Genomic DNA, 9662 nt, shown 5'->3' on the forward strand with positions numbered 1-9662 from the left:
TTTTTTTTTCCAGAATATTTAGATAAGGCATACTTTAAATTCTCAATATATTAGGAGCTTCAAATAAATAACTTTAATTGCAATATTTATGTGACACTTATAAATCTTCATAAACTATATTCTAGGCTATAATCAAATTATGATTATATTTTCTCAATATTTAAGTCTTATTTCAATCAATCTGATGTCTATGTAAACTTTGTACAATAATTCATTATGTACAAATATATATTCAAATTTCTCATTATAAATATTTATTTGCACACCCTACATGTCTTACTTCACTTTTATGTGAGTAAACTTGCTTGGATTGCGTCACAATATTTTGGCCAAAAATAAAATGTATGTCAATAATTCTTGAAAAATCTAAGGATTTTTACACTAAGTGACTCTTTTTACCAATATTCAACATTTATACTTGCCCTCTATTCTTTTTACATTTTTACATTTTAGATTTTTCTTTAATACTATTATAAAGTTTGATAATTAAAATTATACGGCTAACACTATTTCTTCTTCTTCTTCCTCCTATTCACACAGATCCACCTCAAGCGGTAACCATCTCCACCTTTACTTCTTGCATCCAACCTCTCTCGTCTTCAACCCTCTTGTCCCCAACCCCTCGATGTCATGTAAAACCTCTACTCAACTTTCTATGTCGCGGTCTAGGGAGAAAGAGACACACTCCGAGTTTATTTCCCTCTTGGTCAAGCTATCTCCCTCTCTCTCAAACTTCTTTCTGTTGCTATTACTATTTTTTCAAGCTTTGATTTGTAAGGTGTTCTTTTCTTGTTCTTTTTTTTTTTTGTTTTGTTTTCAAATTACATTAATAAAAGTTGAGATTTGAAAATTTAATAAGAATATTATTGTAGTGTGATTGTTTATTATTGATTCTACTCATTTACCCTCAATTTTTGTGAATTTTTTCTTCTTCTTTAAGTTGAATTTTTTTGTTTATTATATGTATATAAGGGCACACCTTCCATGTGTTTAACGAAATGCCTAACATAGTTATTGTTAATCACTAGCCTAAAGAAAGAGGACATTTTCAATTGTGCTATTGTAATTTTTATTCTTCTTCAAACTAGGATTTTCATATTGTTCCTCTTATGTTATTTATGTTCATTTTAATTTTATGAATTAGTCAATTTATCAATAAATTTGATACAGTGTTGTTTATGGGTTGTTTATAAGTTGTTTATACGTACTATTTTGCTACTGCAGTAGAAAGGAAAAATCTTTATTCCTAGTGTTGAAGTACTTCAAAGTTGATTAGAATAGACTTTGTGATAATTTCTTTATCTTTTGTAGAATGAAGTAAGTTGAACACATTGAGAGTGTACAAGAAAATGCTCTGAAGTTGTGTGTGTGTGTGTAGTATATAAAAATACACATGCCATATGTTGGTGAAATGCCCGAAAGAATTGAATTTTCACTAACATAAAGAAAGAGAACATATTCAATTATATTTTTTCTTCTTCTTTAAGCTGAACTTTTCATATTGTTATTCTTGTTATTTTTTTTTTTGTTCATTTTAGTTTTATGAATTGGTCAATTTTATTTATAGATTTTTAATGATTTTTTTTGATATAGTGTTGTGTTAACGTTGTTTATAAGTTGTTTATATGTTATTTTGTAAATGCTTTCAATGATTATGTTGATATAGCATTGTACTAGTGTTGTTTATATGTTATTTTATAAATACTTTTATTTTTCATGATGTTATTTTGCTACTGCAGTTGAATGCAAGAAATTTGATTTCCTGTGATGATGTACTTCAATGTTGATTAGAATAGGCTTGCTGTCTATTTCTATTCATTTAGTAGAATGAAGTGAGTTGCATACATTGAAAGTGTATAAGAAAATTTTCCAATCTTCCAAGAAGGTTCAAGCTATTGTGCATGGATTAGTGATGGAGAAGTGTGTTTAGTTTTGGTTGTATGCGTTGAAGAGCAATATTTTAAAGAAACTTTGCTTTCATATATTTAAAAAAAAAATCTAGTTAATTTTACATGTATCTTGCACGTGATATTGAACATTAATATTTTGTTTAATTTGTTTACATGTAGAAGTACAAAATCTCTTCTAGAGTAGAAATAGGCTTCTTCTTCTATAAGCATAAGATGTACCATCTGGCAAGTAGACGATACACTTGTGGAATGAATTGTTATGGAGCTACTCCGGCTATTGCACAAAACTCCACGAAGTAGAACCTCAAAGGGAGACGGGCACCCATTTTTGTGTGACCCCAGCTCCAGATACCAAAGCCTCCTTCTACACATTGGTTAGGCCATTCTCCTAAGACGAACAATCTATTCCAGAATAGTCTTGGAACATTCTCAAGCCCTGTCTGTGTCTCGTATTTCCAGAGATTGTCGTAAGTTTGAAACTTATTAGTGTATTGATCTATCTCCCACGGAGATGAATTCAAGACTATCATCATGTCTACTTCCTCTCGCTGAACTCTTTTAGGCATATTGAGTTCTGAAAAATTATCAAGCAATTAGTTACCCATACCAACTAAGATAGTAGAGGCATAGGGGAATCCTCCTCCATCATTGCTTGAAGAGGTTCCCACTAGATTCATTCTCCAGAAATAATATTCTCAAAAAGAACAATTATTCCAGATAGTTGAATCGGGGACAAGAAGTGAAAGACAAGAAAGCTTATACATTATCTAGAACCATAAGGGCTTTTGTGTAGCAAAATTGTTTTCCAGCATTTGTGTAGCAAAATAGACTTTTCTCATAATAATGAAACAAAGGAATCTGACTTCTACTAGTTTAAAGCTATTCAAGATAGTATCTAGAATTTAATACTTCTATCAACAACAATATTCTAGTCAAAGGCCTAAAGTCCTAATTCTCGAACAACGAGTAAATCACACCTAATTTTTATATCGAGCACTAATCTCAAACACGCAACAAGGTTCAAAAATCAAAAAAGAAAAATAATTTACCTAGTAATGAACTGGGTGATGGTTCTGGACTTGGGAAAAAGTATGGCCTAAGAGAGCATAGTTAACGTCGAATGATGGCCTTAGAGAAAAATCTCCAACCAAAGGATGTTCAAGGCGATCAAGTCTTATTGCAATGGCGTTGGCATGGTCGATAAGAGAATCGAGCTCAAAACTTATATCTAGGTTTTCAATTTCATCTGATGATGGAGTTGTAATTACCGGGGTTGGAGCATCAGGGTATTCTTGAGCCCTAATTCGAAGAAGAAGGTGGATGCAATAATCGATATCGTGCTCCAAATTTTTTAGTTCACAATTTTTGCTCTCAAAGGATCTGTGTTTGGAGCAAGAAAATTTGAAATCTTGAGTAAAAGGGGTGAAAGGTGGCGTTACAAGGTATTTATACCTTCGAGGAATGATTCATGTGAAGTAGAGATCAACGGTCCAATTTACTCCTCCCAAAACACAAAACATATCTAAAGTCTTGGAAGCCCATCAGTCAGCCATTTAATGTTGTACCTAGAACCGAGGTAAATTAAATGATGAAATTCCCCTCAAGACTCTCACCGAAGTAAATAGTTATCAATTCAATTGCTTCGCTGCACATGCTTTATCAAGTGAACAGATGCTTCGCGAGCAAACAAAATAATGCCACGTAAAACTTGAAGGTCAAAAAATTTAAAGTTGTCTTCCATTCACAGAAAGTATTTAGAATTTGTAAGGGTTTCAACTTTAGCCTCCACCTGTCCACTTGTATAGACTAAAGCAAGCCTCCACAATTCACAGCTTTCTAGAAGCTTGGGGGTAAATTTTATCTGTGTTTTTGCAAGGGACACGTGGATTCTAAATAAAAGCTTAAAGTCCATCATTGGTCCTAAATAATATAAACTGGGCCAAACATAACTGTTATCTAGCCTTTTGAGAGAACAACTACATGCCTTGCTAGATGAGCTTCCACCAAGCCTAGTTAGCATACGGAAGAATGTCAACTCCGTGTACCTGGAAAGGGTTCTCAATGTGTATCTGGAAGCCAGTCCCAGTTTCCCATTTACTGCTCCACACAGAATAAGGTATATTTTTCTAAGATCATGGACAGAGAATAATACTGTCTAAAAAGAGAAACTGAATAATTTAAGATCAAGTAACTAATATCACATTAATTACCCATAATCAAAGGACACTGTACGAATAGCTATCATTGTGGTCAGATCTCCACATCAGCATACACATATTGCCTCATGGGCTGGGATTTGTCAGATAATTCCAAATCTATGTATTTTCTGTAAACTCCCAATTAGAGGGAAATGGTAACTATGTACGACCTCTGTTACTTTATAAATACGCATTGAATCCTTCATGAAAAGGGCTAGAAATTCTTAACTGACTTGCTCAAGAAGAGAATAGAGCGCTCATACACAGTGCAGTCCCTTAGGCTTTTCTATCCACTTTCACAATATTACTAACTCGTGGACTAAGACTCGTTAAAGCCCCAAGCATGTAAAAACTGTGAGTGCTTTATTTCTTAATCGTATTTTCTTTAGCTCTAATATTAAATAATTAGTTTTTCGAAAATCTTGGTAAACACCACGCAATATAAGATAGAAAATAAAGATAAAATACTGCATCTTTAGGGAATATATGGCAAGGGATGATGTAAATATATAATAAAAATATAGCACCAAAAGAATTTTTGATAGATTTTTTGGTTAGGATTTTATGCCCTAAATAATTCTTATTTTAATATAATCAAATTTACTAATTAATAAAAGATCAGAAATCATTTTATGTTGCATGGTTCACATGATTAATTTCATGATTATATGTTTAACATATAAATTCTATTAAATCTTAAACATATAGTTATTCGTGAGTATAATGTTATCTACACAGTGAAAAATAATCATGATTATATGCTTCAAAGTTTTTAGTCCCATGATTTATCAGTGTACTGGATTTACACTTACGTGATAATCAACAATAAATTTTACTTACATAAAGATATGTGGAATGTCCTTTCCAGGACATTTGCAAATTATACTAGTATCGGATGTATTGGGTAGACATCAGTTTGGACTTATATTGATACTGGAAAAGATATCATAAACTTACCGTTATGTCTTTTCTAGGTTAATATCACTTAGTTGATCTTAGATCAATAGATCTTAATCATAAGATGGTTAGGTTCTAGCTTAACTATATTATTTGTGTTCTTTAACTTGTTCGTTAAAGCTGACCAAATGGATCGACCAAATACTTACATCTTGGAAACATGGTAGTGTAATTGAATGGAAGCACTAATTATAGATACGGAATTTGTAGCTTCTATAGCTATTAGAAGTGAAACGATAATTTCCTTCGAGCTTGGCTTAACGCGATAAATGATAGTGCACTCATTTCAGTAATTATATTAGTTAACTGAAATATCATTTACAAGTAGCTAAGTGTTTTTAGGATAAAGTATGTAACGTCCTGACTCTCAAGGACGCCACATGTGTGCTTTTACAAACTTATTATTACTAATCTATTAATTTAGGAAAAATGTGGTTTAATTAAAACCTTTAATTAAATTCAAAATAAAAACTTTCATTTCAAATACTGTCGTAATATGGGAATCCCCTGCTAAGAAAATTCTTTTGCAACTAGTTACAAAACCGTTAATACAAGAGTAGGTTATACATCCAATCGTAGAAAAGGGTTGATCCTGCTTCTCGAAAGCCAAGACAACACGGTTGATATGTACACTGCTGGGAGACCTCTGACTCATGGCCAAACAGAACTGCTATTCTTCTTACCTGCACCATGAAGCACCCGTGAGTCACAATGACTCAGCAAGAAAAGCTACTAGACAAAAAGTATAGTAAGTACTAGTATTTACAACATAATATACATATCAGTGGATCATTACATATTTAGCATGTATATACATATCAGTACATCTATGCAAACACATTCATGACACATTATATGAATAATCATAGCAACTCATAATTAACAGTTTTACCTTTTCACTAAATAGACATTCAATCAATCCATAGCTATATAATCTCAGTGCTTTGTAAAGCTTAATAGTCATACATCATTGTAATCACATAATTTTAGTGCTTCATTAAGCACTCTACTTACACAATACCATAATTACCTAAACTCAGTGCTTCATAAAGCACCCTTACCACTCGTTATCAACGAGCTATATATGTCACTATCGTTGCCCGATAACGCGAACGATAAGTAAGAAACCTATCCGCGGTTTCAACGAGTAATTACTCATAACGGTAACGACTGTATCTTTTACTCGATCATAATTGAGTCACAACGATAATAATCATTTTATAACATCTCCCTCGATCATAATTGAGTGACAACGATAATAATTGTTTCTTAACATTTCCCTCGATCATAATCGAGTCACAACGATAATAATCGTTTCATAGCATCTTTCCTCGATCATAATCGAGTCACAACATACACATATTGGGATCTCGATCAGAATCGAGACTATCGTATTTATAATTGTTAACCACAAACGATACATAGTACTTTTCTTACCTCAGTCTAGAGATTAAGCGTGCATGTCGGCCTAAGTGGATAAACAAAGCTTGACGATCCCGGGTCCTATGTCACGACAATAACATTCAATAAATACCTTAATCAATAATTTCGGGAATAACCCTAATTCCCATAACCAGACAATTTCCTAATCCCCAATACCCTAAAATAGGCCATCTAATATTTAAGTAATCCATAATAGATGCTAGGCACAACCCTGAGCCAGAACTAGGCCTTAAGAAAACTCGAAAATTTTCCCCTGCAGTACAACCTGTCAACCGATTCTGTCACACCAGAACCAACCGCTAGACCGGTTTTGGAAGACCAAATTTCAAGAGTTTTCTTCCCCAAATTTGAACCAAAACTAGCCATACCTGCCCAACTGCTCCAGTTCAGTATAATATCACAAATACAACCTATCCCAGACATCATTTAATCACAATTTATTCATTTACTCAAACTTGCATACTTAAGTGAAATAATCCTCATAAAACCACATCTAACTCAAATCAAGTTAAACAACCCTTATCTCTAACCATAACCAACTCAAACAAGCTCTCAAACAAGCCTAAAAACTTGCTACAATTTCAATTTAGCATCACAGCCCCAAATTTCGAAAACTTTAACCCAAACTAACCTAAAACTTAAGATATCATTCAACAAACACAAAGAACACTTACATCAAAACCTTGACAGCCTCTAATCCTTGGTGAACCAGTTGGAAAAAGAGCAATTGAAGAAGAAATTCCTTGGTTGCAGCCACTCCTAGGGTTCGGGCAAGAAGGAAAAAGAAAGAAGGTGTTGGATAACTTCTTCCTATCTTAATTCCAAACCTTTTATTGTTTTTATTATTTACTTATTTTTATTTTATTAAATCAATCTTAATCCCAGCCAACAAACCATATAAGACAAAGCCAATATTTAACCCTAAAATGACCTTTTTACCCTTGTAGGAAATCTTAAACCTAAAATTAACCCTAGGGATATTTTGGTAATTATACATAATTCGTCAAACCGACAACTTAAAATTCTAAATTAGTCTGGTATAATTCTAATTTAATTCATCTTTTATTGTTGTGACATTTCTGACCTCCCCGTCAAGTTTCACACGGGCTCAGCTGATTAGGTGATACAATATACTTGTTGGCGATACATTATTTGGTACGGGCGATAATGATATGAGAATGACGGGTTATGGCATAGATTAAAACCGTTGTTGGGTTTCCTCTTGGTGGCATATTTGATTAGGTACATGCAGCAGTGACATGTGAGTACCAGGCTATGGTACGAGCTCGTCTAATTAGGCAATGCGATATATGTTGGGTTTTATGCCCTAAATAAAACTCATTTCAATATAATCAGATTTGTTTATTAATATAGATCAGAAATAACATTTAATGTTGCATGGTTCACATGATTTATTTCATGATTATATGTACATAATGTATAAATTCATCTGAAACCCTTTTCACATACTTGATCTTTTTTTATTGTGCCGTCAACACATTGGAAAGTAAACATGACTATGTGAATAAAGTTTCCTAGATTTATCAGACATAGGGTTTTACTGATATGATAATCTACAACAAGAGTTTACTTGTATTTGGAGAAATACTATGTTCTTTCCAGAACATTGGTTAAAGTAAAGCTCAGGTTGGATGCATGGAGTATGCATCGGAAGGGACCGATATTGAACTTTGACTTAGATTTAATTAAACTTACCGTAAAATCTATTCAAGTCAATATCGCCTAGTTGATCCTAGATCAAATGATCTTAATCCAGATATGATTAGGCTCAATCTTGAAAGGCTATTCGTGTTCTTTGATTTGTTAGTTAAGCCTACTTTTAGGTCAGGGTGATACGTACATTTTGGGAACACGGTAGTGCAATTGAGTGGGAGCGCTATCATAAACATGGAATCTATAGCTTCTATCTGGCGAATAGTAAGCAAAGGATGATCTCCTTCGAGCTTGACCAAACGAACATAAATGGTGGAGTACTCATTTCACATAAGCTGAAATATCATTTATACGGGGTCAAGTGTTTTAAGGAATAAATACATTGTAGGGTGTAACGGTAATTTAATCCCTTTACAGTGTAGATCATTCATATAGAGGATCATTGATCAAATTAGGATTATAACAATGGATAACTAATGATGTGTCTATATGGTGGAACATATAGAGCATTCTATATACTGAGAGTGCAATTCTAAGTTCTATGCGTGGATTCAACGAAGAATTAATAAGTTAGTGAATTTTAGTGTTAAATTCTTGATCTACTTATTGGAAGCTCGGTTATATAGACCCATGGTCCCCCCACTAGTTGAGATAATATTGCTTGTAAGACTCATGTAATTGGTTTTGATTAATCAATTATAATTCTCAAATTAGACTATGTCTATTTGTGAATTTTTCACTAAGTAAGGGCGAAATTGTAAAGAAAGAGTTTATAGGGGCATATTTGTTAATTATGATACTTTGTATGGTTCAATTAATAAATATGATAAATGACAATATTATTTAATAATTATTTATAGTTATTAAATAGTTAGAATTGGCATTTAAATGGTTGAATTAGGAAATTGGCATTTTTGAGAAAATCAGATACAAAAGGTGTTAAAATTGCAAAATTGCAAAAAGCAAGGCCCAATCCACTAAGTTTAGGGCCAGCCACTTTTGTAGGCAATTTAAACTGATATTTTCATTATTTTAATGCCAAATAATTCAAACCTAACCCTAGTGGAATGCTATAAATAGATAGTGAAGGCTTCAGGAAAATTACACTAAAATTTTCTATTTTTCCTTCAGAGAAAAACCTGAGCCTTTCTCTCTCCCTATCTTTAGCTGCCACTTCTTCTTTCTCTTCCCTCTTGAAATTTCGAAATTTCTTAGTGTATGAGTAGTGCCCACACACAGCAAGTGATACCTCAATCATAGTGAGGAAGATCGTGAAGAAAGATCATCAGCAAAGGAGTTTCAGCATCAAAGATTCAGAGAAAGAGATCCAGGTTCAGATATTGATAATGCTCTGCTACAGAAAGGAATCAAGGGCTAGATATCTGAACGGAAGGAGTCATATTATTCCGCTGCACCCAATGTAAGGTTTCCTAAACTTTATATGTGTTTATTTCATCGTTTTAGAAAGTTCTTATTTAGG

This window comes from Cannabis sativa, unplaced genomic scaffold (genome assembly GCF_029168945.1).
Source record: "Cannabis sativa cultivar Pink pepper isolate KNU-18-1 unplaced genomic scaffold, ASM2916894v1 Contig1, whole genome shotgun sequence".
Classification (NCBI taxonomy): domain Eukaryota; kingdom Viridiplantae; phylum Streptophyta; class Magnoliopsida; order Rosales; family Cannabaceae; genus Cannabis; species Cannabis sativa.